The sequence below is a fragment of the Eptesicus fuscus genome, chromosome 19 (assembly GCF_027574615.1).
Source record: "Eptesicus fuscus isolate TK198812 chromosome 19, DD_ASM_mEF_20220401, whole genome shotgun sequence".
Taxonomy (NCBI): Eukaryota; Metazoa; Chordata; class Mammalia; order Chiroptera; family Vespertilionidae; genus Eptesicus; species Eptesicus fuscus.
Window position 1 is genome coordinate 55380387 of NC_072491.1, and position 12115 is coordinate 55392501.

Here is a 12115-nt window from a genome sequence, read left to right on the forward strand (position 1 = left end):
GCTCACCGTGTGCTCACTGTGCTCACTGTGCTCACCGTGTGCTCACTGTGCTCACTGTGCTCACTGTGCTCACCGTGTGCTCACTGTGCTCACTGTGCTCACTGTGCTCACTGTGCTCACCGTGTGCTCACTGTGCTCACTGTGCTCACCGTGTGCTCACTGTGCTCACTGTGCTCACTGTGCTCATGTGTGCTCACTGTGCTCACTGTGCTCATGTGTGCTCACTGTGCTCACTGTGCTCACTGTGCTCATGTGTGCTCACTGTGCTCACCGTGTGCTCACCGTGTGCTCACTGTGCTCACTGTGCTCACTGTGCTCACTGTGCTCATGTGTGCTCACTGTGCTCACTGTGCTCACCGTGTGCTCACTGTGCTCACTGTGCTCACCGTGTGCTCACTGTGCTCACTGTGCTCACTGTGCTCACCGTGTGCTCACTGTGCTCACTGTGCTCACTGTGCTCACCGTGTGCTCACCGTGTGCTCACTGTGCTCACTGTGCTCACTGTGCTCACTGTGCTCACTGTGCTCACCGTGTGCTCACTGTGCTCACCGTGTGCTCACTGTGCTCACTGTGCTCACTGTGTGCTCACTGTGCTCATAGTGAGCTCACTGTGCTCACTGTGCTCACTGTGCTCATCGTGTGCTCACTGTACTCACTGTGCTCATTGTGCTCACCGTGTGCTCGCCATGTGCTCACTGTGTCCTGGGACAGGGCCCTTGTGCTGTGGGATGCCCAGAGGTGCAGACAGATCTGGGTGAGGCGCTGCCCCACATCCAGCTGTAGTGGAGAGGCCTGAAGGACATCCTTTCCTGTAATGTGAAGGGAGAGACAGCCTCCCTTGGCCCACTGCAAGACTGTGTGAGTGACTCTTCATCTCCTCCTACTGCTGATTTCTCAGATACTTTCTTGATTTTCCTAGAGTTCCTCAAGCAGACTGTCAACCCCGCCCTCCTGCCAGGGAGACACAGGCAGTACCCATTCTGCTACCAACATGCCATCTAATTCCAATTGTACCATAAAATTCAGCTTTACTCCTGGCTCAGCTCCTCACCAATCATAGGGCCACACTTGCCCTCAGTATCCATGTATTGCCTGGGCTCCACAGATGAAGTAACCTTTGACCTATCAGAGTTTCCAGTTCCTTCTTCTCCCCTCTATTTGGTTCTTCTTATCTTGATGAATTTGGCTAAAGCTTTATCAATTTTGTTTATTTTTTCAAAGAACCAACTCTTAGTTTTATTTATCTTTTCTATTGTCTTTTTTTTTTCCAGTCATGTATTTCTGCTCTGATCTTCATTATTTACTTCCTTCTCTTTGGGGGCTTTGTTGTTTTCTCTTAGTGCTTTTGGCATGAGATTAGATTGTTTGGTTCTTATTTCTTGAGATGGGCCTGCATCGCTATGAATGTCCCTCTTAGCCCTGCTTTGGCTGCCTCCACCCTTTTGGAGTGAGATTGTGAGGACAGTCTCAGCCCAGCAGTGCTTGGTGATGTCACTTGTGGAGCAGACAGGGCTCTGTGAGAGAGGGTGATGACTGGGAAGGCAAAAGGAGTTCCTATGGGGGCGGCTCAGACAGGGCCTGGAGCAGAAAACACACATGAGCAGCCAGCACCATTGTTCATAGTGCGTCGAGGGTGGGGCAAAAGTAGGTTCACAGTTGTTTGTATTAAAAATGGTTTATTCTTGTATTATCATTTATTAACAATTGTGTTATTTTCATATGAACAACTGTAACCCTGCTTTTGCCCACCCTGTGTAATAATGTAATCACAATTGTCATCATCATTACTGTCTTGTTGCTTCTCACTGTTTTCAGACACACTTGTCCCCTCCATTGCTTTTCTCTGTTTCTGTTACTCTGGCCATACTTTCCAGCTTTGACACCATATTAATGCTTAGCTTTCATAAGAACTCGGCCAATGGAAGTCCTGGTGGTTGTTTTTTGTTGGTTTGTTTGTTGGCTACTAACGTAAAACACACTCCCACACACATATGCCAAGTCCTGGGATCAGGGAATAAGCATTCTGCATGCAGCACCTTATTTCATCCTCATGGTCTCATCATAGCACTATCCTGCAGGCGAGGAAACAGGGTAATAATGGGCCCAGGTGGCAAAGCTCATCAGGGGCTGGGCCGTACTCCACACCACCGCCCACACCCACGTGTCTTCTTCAGTCTCTGGAGCTGGAGAGTCCTGCTCCAGCAGGAAGGCTGAGGTCAGGGGCGCGAGCCTTCAGTCTGCCAAGGCCGTTTGGATGTTGATAGGTCATTCACTTAATGTGATTCGCTTCATACACACCTACGTCGCCATGGAAAAGCTCCTAGGTTTGTTGGCTCTCGAGGCCCCCCTGCAGCTGCCTTGGCAGGGCCAGACCCAATGGACTTATACGCCCGCGGGGGGTGGGGGAGGGTAGACATTCTCCACCCCCAGTTTAGGTAGAGGATAAATAGGTTTTTTATTTAATAAATAATACAAATGAATTCATTTATAGAAGGCAGCTCATGAAGATCCTGAAGTGCTAGACTGAGTAAATTTTATCCTAAAAAAATAGTCAAAAATGAACATTTCTCCATTATATTGTCAGGTCCCATTTGGAGATTACAGACCCTTTGAGACTATGATGGGAGCTATGGATTATCTTCCCAGGGAGAAAATAGATGTGCACATACATTTGTAGTTTATTTCTGGGACTTCAATACCCCACCCCCACACACACCCTCCTCCCCAAAAGAGCCCATTCATGAACTCCTGAATCTGAAAATGTTCAATTTCTACTCAATTCCTTTGCTTCTATTATAAACCTTCCTCTACAAAAGTCTGATATTGAACTAATAATATTTGCTACATCCTACCTTGAAATAGCAAGCTACATAAAAAGCTGTGAAAATACTAGTTACAGGCAAAGAGCTAAGCAACAAAAGCATTAAAATTTGTGTGTAGTTACCACCACCTGCTGGTCATACTTAGGAAATTCTAAAGCTACATTTAGCTTGACTATTACACCAGTATGTTCTTTATTCTCTAGTAAATCAATAGTCCTATGTTTCTAGCCTCTCATTTTGATTTCTAATCTGAACATTTGTGAAACATTTGGCTGGGCTTGTGGAATTACTTTTTAAAAGTCTCTCACAGTCAAGTTTGTGAGTCGTTCCCTCCTCCTTTTTTTTTCTACCTGAACTTGGATGTCAACTTATTCACCTGCGCAGCTCTGCTCATCTCGCTTCCTTCCTGTTCCCTGTGACTGCTCTCCGCTGACACCCAGCTGCTGCCAGAAAGATGTTTCAATATGGCTCTCACCTGACCCTCCCTGGTCTGAACCCTAGGTGGCTCTTCAGGCTACACTCCAGTCTTCACTTCATCTTGTCTCTTCCACCCCCTAACCCCCTCCTTGACTCCTCCCAAACACGCCAGATAGGCTTTTAGAACTCGGGCTGGTCATAGGGCTGGAAGAACCAAATCTGTCTTCCCCGACCAGGAAAAGCAATTTTTAAAAAGTACAGTTACAGCCAGAAGGTGGATTCTCAATCCCGATCTGGATAGAAAGTTAAGAGGTGAGCCTGTGTGTGAGAGAGAAAGGAGGAGAGGACCCTGGGCACTGGACACCCAAGTCAGCAACAATGGGGTCCCAGGGATTCGGGCAGGACCCCAAACAAAAGCTGTCAATCAGGGAGAGAGGTAAGGCCAAGAATTTGGCAAGAGGAGGGTGACAGACTCTCCAAAGAGCCACACCCAAGGGCCAGGGCAGGGGCCTGCACTCCTGTTTCTGAACCTGACACAACAGAGCATCTTTTTAACGAATGAATGAAATGTCACAGAAGTTATACCTGTGATGTCCATCATCTGCTGGATAGTCTTTATGATGCTAAATTGGAAAACTAAAAATTATGTCAGACAGACTTATTGACGTTACCGATAAGATGAAACCCGGTCTCCTGTGCAGGTGGATAAGGTGGCTTCACACACACATAGAAAGGAGGAGGAGCATTGTTCTCAAATCATCCAAAATCTTGTCATGCTGACTGCATGGGAACTCCGACCTGTGCTTGGGAAGACTGAGGGAATGCAGAGCCTTGACCTGTCCTGTTCACACCGCCCCTGCAGGTGATCACAGCAAGGCGTTCCAGAGAAGTAGCGTGGGCTCCTGGGGACCCGGAGCGCACGCCTGCGAGGCTGGCCCGGTGGTGCCGGGGCTTACGGCGATGCCCTGGCTGCGGCTGTCTTTTGATTTTGAAAAGCCGGAGGCTGTGGGAGGACAGACACTCAGTGGTGCTCTCTATCTATCTTAGAATCTGAGAAGCGGGGAGAAATGAAATCTACTTTATTCTGTTGCCTTTAATTCTTACTTGACCCAGTTTGTATTTCTGGCTATATTAAATCTAATTTTAGTCATTTGTTGGTCACCTTCAAATTAAAAAAAAAACCACAACTTTAAGTACAAGTAAATTCATAATTTTTTTATTCAAATGCTTTACCACAATATAATTTAGTGTATTAAATAAAATTAGAAATAAGTGACCCATAGACTGGAGATTATAATTGTTAGAAATATTTTTATTATAATAGCTGTTAAAATATTACTTATAATTGGGGAGAATAGAAAGAGAAATTTTAAATGAGATGATCTGGCCTAGTTAAAGCTTCAGATAACTGAGAACCAAGCTCATTTGTTCCTCTACCCTTCCACTCATTGCTGACGACACCTCTGCTGAGTACTGCTGGGTGCCAGGCGCTGGCTCCTTGGGGCTCAGCCTTTGAGCAGCACTGACTGAGCTCGTTTTGAACAGGGTTGTGCTGGGAGCTGGAGAAGGACCAGGCACCATGTCGTCCCTGCCGGACGAACAGAATGTCTGCCCAGCAGCCAGCCCGGCAGGCGGGAGCACCCTCTGCGTGGGGGAGCAGCGAGGCTTCCCGGAGTCTGAGGAGGAGACGGCCTTGGAGGCGAGATGCGGACAAGCGCAGTGGAGCGGGCACTTCCGGGGGGCGCCGTGGGCGTGCGCAAAGGCAGGGGCTGCTCCAGAGAAGGCTAAAAAGGGCTGATTCCACTGGAACCCTGATATTTGGGGCCAGTGACCTGAATCCCAGCCAGCAAGCTCAGTGTGCACTCCGATGACCTGTAATGAAGCCCCTCTCTCCTTCCCAGACACGGTCCTGCAGACCCTGTGACTGGGCAGTGCACTGCCCGGAGGGAGGGTTAACAACGCTGGCGCCAGGCCGGACCCTCACATACGGCCTGGAGACCCCCGGCGCCGGGGGCCTTCTTTCAAGGCCTGAGAAAAGAGCCAGAAGCATGATCCATGTTTGTGGGACCAAGACCCCAGGGAGGGAGGTATAAGGAGGGCCCCAGGCGTGCTCCCTCACTCAGATTGGGAGGCTGTCCCGAGTCCGCCGGCGTACTAAACAGTCTCTTTTCTCAGAAGCGTCTCGGTCTCCTGCGTCTTCTGCAGCACCCCGAGGCGCGAAGGTCTGCCCGAGGCGGGCTGTGCCGGGCACGCGAGCGAGGAGCCAGCAGAAGGTGGGAAAGGCCGCCAGGACTGACCTCAGGACAATGACGCAGGTCCTTCCGGGGTCCTGGGGGCCCGGGGGCAGGGTCCGCAGTGGGAAGGGAGCACCTGCTCCCAACGTTGGAGCCTCGGCCCCTGGCAGACAGGGTGTCCGTGGGCGGAGGCCTGCGTGTGAGGAGGTGGGTGGTAAGCGCAACACGCCCAGCCAGACCAGGGAAAGGCCCTCACTTACAAGTGTGGGCGCAGACGCCTCCTCTGTTGGGGGCCTGAGCGGAGGCTGGCGAGTCAGGGGGCAGAGCTGGCGGCAGGATGGGACTGAGAAGGGATCTGACAAGAGGTCACTGTTCAAGAGGACAGTTTTAATCAAGTGGCAGGAATTTTAAAATTAGGGTAGGTTCTGGTGAATTCAGGAATAAATGGGAAGAGAAAAAGTAAGATTTAGGACCAAAGCCGGGCGCCGGCCTGGGCTGCGGCGCGGGGTCAGCGGGGGGCTGGTCCCGGTCTCGCTCCGGACCGGACCGAAGGGCAGGGGTCCGCCCAGACCCCGGAGAAGCGCTCCCAGCGTCTCGGCCGAACAAGCCCGGGCGCGGTGCCGTCCCTCCTCTCCCGACTCGCGAGCTGTGTGAACTGGGCCGGGGACAGAGGAGGCCGCCCACGGGTCACTAAGGAGAGGACTTCAGTGAAGCCTGGAGTTTATGCAGAAGTTTCAGCTTAACTATTCACACAGGCGTGAAAGCTGTTACCAGAGAAACTAGACACAAGTAACTTGTGTAGCTGTCGCTGTGCCTTTGTGCACACAGTGCGGGAGCAAGGTCTGCACCAGCTTCCCGCGTCCCGCCGGCCGGGCCGGGCCGGGCTGTGCAGGGTGGGGCTCGAGGAGCCTAGCTCCTCCCGGAAGGAGAGAGAGTGCTCGGACATCATCATCAGCACACTGGTCTTCGTCATGAACACTTCCAACAAGCCCCGACCCCTGCAATGTGGGTCTGTCATGTCGTCTTCCACTCTCCGGTCTGGCCACCGCGGCCGGGACAGCCGTGTGGAAGGAAGGAGGAGGCTGTGCTTACAGGAACCTCACATCTTCCCAGCACAGAAAACACTTGAAAAAGGATGAAGTAGACAAGGAGGGTGATGAGTTAGCAGAAACACCAGCAAGAACAGGAGAGTTACAGTAACTGGGTAGGTTTTCTGGCCCAACGCCACTTCATCATCTTGATGAACTGTCCACTCTTACTATTGTTAGCACATGCAGCTCCAAATTTAGAAGAACTGAGTGTGTATAAAACTGGATCATTTCTTGTTCTCAGAGCCCAAATTCAATACAATACAATGCAATGCCTTTTAATTGCTAACCCTATTTTGCATTAATTTTCATGTCACATCTAATTTCAACAATCACCACTGGAATTTAACAGGACAGAAAGGTTAGGCCTGACTTCTAACACAATTTTTTAAACCTACCTCTCACAAAATCTTAACCTATATCATGGTACCTGACTCTATTATAAAGTAAAAGTTTTATATAATACACCTCCCTGGACAAAAACCTGGAATTAGCTTATAAATATTATTTATGGTTTTAATGGTCAGACGACTTCTAATATTTTTAATAACTAGTGTGCATTTTGTGTGTTATATAGCTCTGAAGGCTAAAAATAAAAATGATTAAAAACATTTTAGCTGTATATATTTAGACCTAAATTAAAAAAATGAAATAAAAAGTGCTATTCATTTTTTGTTGTTTTATAATCACAAATTATTATTTCTAATAAGATTGTTTTTTAAGATTTCATAGTTTACCTAAGATAGAGCTTAAGAAATATAGCAGCAACTAAATCAGCCAGCAACCAGATATAAAAATATAAACCAAAACATATTGCTATGAACTCTGAAACATAAAAAGCATTCCAATGAACAGCAGCCCACTCAACACCGTCCATCACCCAGGCAAAGAGGACGGATGCAGTCTGCGGAGCAGAATGTCCCAGCAAAGGAAAGGCCTGTGGTTACGGAAAAGAGCTTTGAGAAGAAATGAGAACCAGTTTCATGTGTTCTGTTTCTTCAAGCATTCCCCCAGTGGCACTTCTTTGCTATATGTTTGTCATTGGGATGTTTATACTCACTAAAAAAACATTTCCAATTTTACAATGTAGACATTATACTAAAAAATATTATTTAGGACACACCAACTTATATGCAATCTTTGAAAATTGAAATGTAAAAACATATTGGTATACGAATGTATATTATATACACCAAAATTGGTATATAAAAATAAATTAAGCCAAAGTCGGTTTGGCTCAGTGGATAGAGCGTCGGTCTGCGGACTGAGGGGTCCCAGGTTCGATTCCGGTCAAGGGCATGTACATTGGTTGCGGGCACATCCCCGGTGGGGGGTGTGCAGGAGGCAGCTGGTCGATGTTTCTCTCTCATCAATGTTTCTAGCTCTCTGTCCCTCTCCTTTCCTCTCTGTAGAAAATCAATAAAATATATTTTTTTAAAAAAAAAATAAATTAAAACAGTAACACAATTTTATCTACAAGGCATTTATGATCTCACTAGAGCCCCGGTGCACAAAATTCGTGCATGAAGGAGGGGGGGTCCCCTCAGCCCAGCCTGCACTCTCTCCAATCCAGGACCCCTTGGGGGATGTCCGACTGCAGTTGGACATCCCTCACAATCCTGGACTGCTGGCTCCTAATCGCTCACCTGCCTGCCTGTCTGGTCACCCCTAACTGCCCCTTCTGCCGGCCTGGTCGCCCCAACTGCCCCCTGCTGCCAGACTGGTTGCCCCCAACTGACCCCTTTGCTGGCCTGGTCACCCCTAACTACCCCCCCCCTGCCGGCCTGGTCATCCCCAAATGCCCCCCACCAGCCTAGTTGCCCCTCACTGCCCCCCACCAGCCTAATTGCCCCCAACTGTCCCCCCTCTGCTGGCCTAGTTGCTCCTAACTGCCCCCACTACTGGCCTGGTTGCCCCACGCAGACTACTGTTCAGTCACTTTGTCATCCCTCACTAACCCCCCTGCTGGCCTGGTTGTAGGCAGCCATCTTGTGAGGGCGTCAGGGTCAATTTGCATATTATCTCTTTCTTATATAGGATACTAGGTGTACTGGTTAATAATGCGTATCTTTTTCAATAGATGGAGTTACACATATGTTTATATATATGCAATTTGATATGTATGTTATTTTGTTGTATTGACAAGATTCAAAACTTCATATGTCAATTCTGTGAAGGTGTTAACATCACAGTATTTTTACACTTAAAAATGTCAAATTTCGTGCCAAAAAAAGAGCATTTGTGGGAAGTTTTAATTCATTACTTTATTTTGAAGAAAAGTACTGCTTAATACTTCAGGAAGCTTATAGTGAACATGCTCCATCTCAAGATACTTGTGAATGCTGGTTTAAACGCTTTAAAAGTGATGATTTTGATGTGGAAGACAAATATGTCCAAGTCAACCGAAAAAAGTTTGAAGACCAACAATTACAAGCATTACTGGATGCAGATGCATGTCAAGTTCAAAAACAACTTGCAGAAAGATTAAACGTTGCTCAGCAAACGATTTCTGATCGTTTACAAGCAATGGGAAAGAGTTTAAAGGAAGGAAAATGGATGCCACATCAACTGAATGAAAGACAAATGGAAAACTGAAAAGTCATCAGTAAAATGTTGCTTCAACGGCACAAAATAAAGTCTTTTTTGCATCGAATTGTGACAGGCGATGAAAAGTGGATTTATTTTGAGAATCCCAAATGCACAAAATCATGGGTTGATCCAGGTCAACCATCAACATCGACTGCAAGGCCAAATCGCTTCGGAAAGAAGACAATGCTCTGCTTTTGGAGGGATCAGGAAGGTGTGGTGTATTATGAGCTTCTAAAACCAGGTGGAACCGTTAATACTGATCGCTACAGGCAACAAATAATCAATTTGAACCACGCTTTGATGGTGAAACAACCAGAATGTTCCATAAGACATGGCAAAGTAATTTTGCTTCATGATGATGCACCATCACACACTTCAAAACCAGTTAAAGACACATTAAAAGATCTTGCCTGGGAAGTATTAACCCATCCGCCGTATTCACTAGACCTTGTTCCTTCAGATTACCACTTGTTCTAATCCATGGCACACACTTTCTGAGCAGCACTTCAAAACATATGAAGAAATGGAAAATTTGGTCTCTGAATGGTTTGCCCAAAACAAGGAAAGTTCTATTGGCACGGTATCCACAGATTACCTAAAAGATGAGGAAATGTGTAGCTAGCGATGAACATTACTATGAATAAAGCACTTTTGATATTTCTCTTGAAATTATCATGTTTTTATTACAAAATCCACTATTATTAACCGGTACACCTAGTATAGATAATGCCTACTCTAAGCGCTATTCATTTTCTCTTATTTTAAAAATTGGTACATTATCCAATACTACTGGTGCCCTTTTATACAGAGAGAGGGAGAGACAGCAAGAGAAATGGTCATATGGGGTCACAGAAGCAGTCAACTGCACGCCCAGGAGAAAGGCCTCAGAAGAACCAACCGGCCAGTGCCCTGAGCTTGAATTTGTAGTCTCTAGAACTGCAAGAAAATGTTTCTGTTGTTTAATCCAAAAAAAAGGTAACGCAATAACTTTGCACAAAACCACGTTGGCTGGAACCTGCAGAATCTCTATGCATCAGATTATAAACTGCTTTTTCCAAAGTGAACAGTTCTGTGACATGTACCATTTATTAACTAGAGGCCCAGTGCACGAAATTTGTGCATGGTGGGTGTGTCCCTTAGCCCAGCCTGCACCCTCTCCAATCTGGGACCCCTCGAGGGATGTCCAACTGCCTGTTTAGGCCCGATCCCGGTAGGATCGGGCCTAAACAGGCAGTTGGACATCCCTCTCACAATCCAGGACTGCTGGCTCCCAACTGCTCCCCTGCCTGCCTTCCTGATGCCCCTAACCGCTTCTGCCTGCAGCCTGATCACCCCCTAAGCACTCCCCTGCCAGCCTGATTGATGTGTAACTGATCCCCTGCCAGTCTGTTTGCCTCTAACTGTCCTCCCCTGCAGGCCTGGTCACCCCTAACTCCCCTCCTCTGCAGGCCTGGGTTCCCCCCAACTGTCCTCCCCTGCAGACCTGGTCACCCCCAACTTCCCTCCTCTGCCAGCCTGGTCACCCCTAACTGCCCTCCCCTGCTGGCCATCTTCTGTGTTGGAGTGATGGTCAATTTGCATATTACTCTTTTATTAGATAGGACAGAGGCCTGGTGCACAGGTGGGGGCCAGCTGGTTTTCCCTGAAGGGTGTCCCAGATCAGGGTGGGAGTTCTCTTGGGGCATGGGGTGGCCTGGGCGAGGGGACTGTGGTGGTTTGCAGGCCGGCCATGCCTCCCGGCGACCCAAGTGGAGGCCCTGGGATCTGGGATTTATTTATATTCTATAATTGAAACTTTGTAGCCTAGAGCGGAGCCAAGCCTCCTGCTTGGTCTGTGGCCGCAGCCATTTTTGTTGGGATTTATTTATCTTCTATAATTGAAACTTTGTAGCCTTGAGTGGAGGCCTGGGCCTGCCAGGGTGTGCAGAAAGCTTGGCTTCCTCCATTGCCAGGAAAACCCAAGCCTCCTGCTCGCTCTGTGGCTGCAGCCATCTTGGTTGGGTTAATTTGCATACTCGCTCCTGATTGGCTGGTGGGTGTGGCTTGTGGGTGTAACAGAGTGATGGTTAATTTGCATATTACTCTTTTATTATATAGGATGTGACATCATTATGTATTATCAGCATCATAATTCCCTGGATATAAGACAAACAAATCAAGAAAAATGGAGAGTTTCACTTTGATGAGAAAATCTGGTTCATAGCTTATGGCATTATGATCCAGAGGGCTAAATTTTCTAATGAAAAATAGCCATTTATATTTCCAAATACTTTAAAAAAAATTTAATCTAAGTGAATAAAATAGAAATATAGCATAAGCACCAATTTCAGGGAAATAATTAATAGGGCAGGTGCTGCAGATAGTTTACAGATTTACAGCGGAACGACCACAGCCCAGTCCCACTGCCACTGCCTCGGACACTCCACTGTCCAAGCTCATAAGTTAAATATTTTTCATAGTAAAATCTATTTTGATGATAAATGTTGCTAATGAAAATACAATGTGTATAGAAATTAGCTAATATACTATTCTGTAGTCCAAATTCCTTTGAAACCACAGGTCTTCCAGGAAAAAACTGTGAGGTAAGATTTTCCTGTTGTGTGTGTGTGTGTGTGTGTTTTTCCTGTTGGAAAATTCAGAAAAAAGAAAGCCTGAACCAAAAATTTTTTTAAGTATAAAATTTGACCTAAGATATTTTCTCAAACTAATTCATGGAGTATTAACTTTTATCAATTCCTTTGTATATCCGCAGTCCTCATTCAATCTAAATAAAATAATTTTGTCATAGGACCCACTAGACATAGGTCATAAATGCTGACATAATGCACATACATACACATGCATGTGTCTCAGGTCATTTCTAAAGAGGAGAAACACTATGGAAAACACCTGGCTCAACGTTTCCTTTACATACCAAGCAAAGAACATCAATGGACAAGGGACTCGTACAATGAGTACTCAAACC

General features: G+C 46.8%; 1 protein-coding gene across 1 annotated transcript in view; it reads right to left on the reverse strand.

The window, feature by feature from the left end:
- The window catches only part of TMEM64 (transmembrane protein 64), a 54291-nt gene that overhangs the window by 41342 nt on the left and 834 nt on the right, over positions 1 to 12115 (reverse strand). The window lies entirely within an intron of this gene.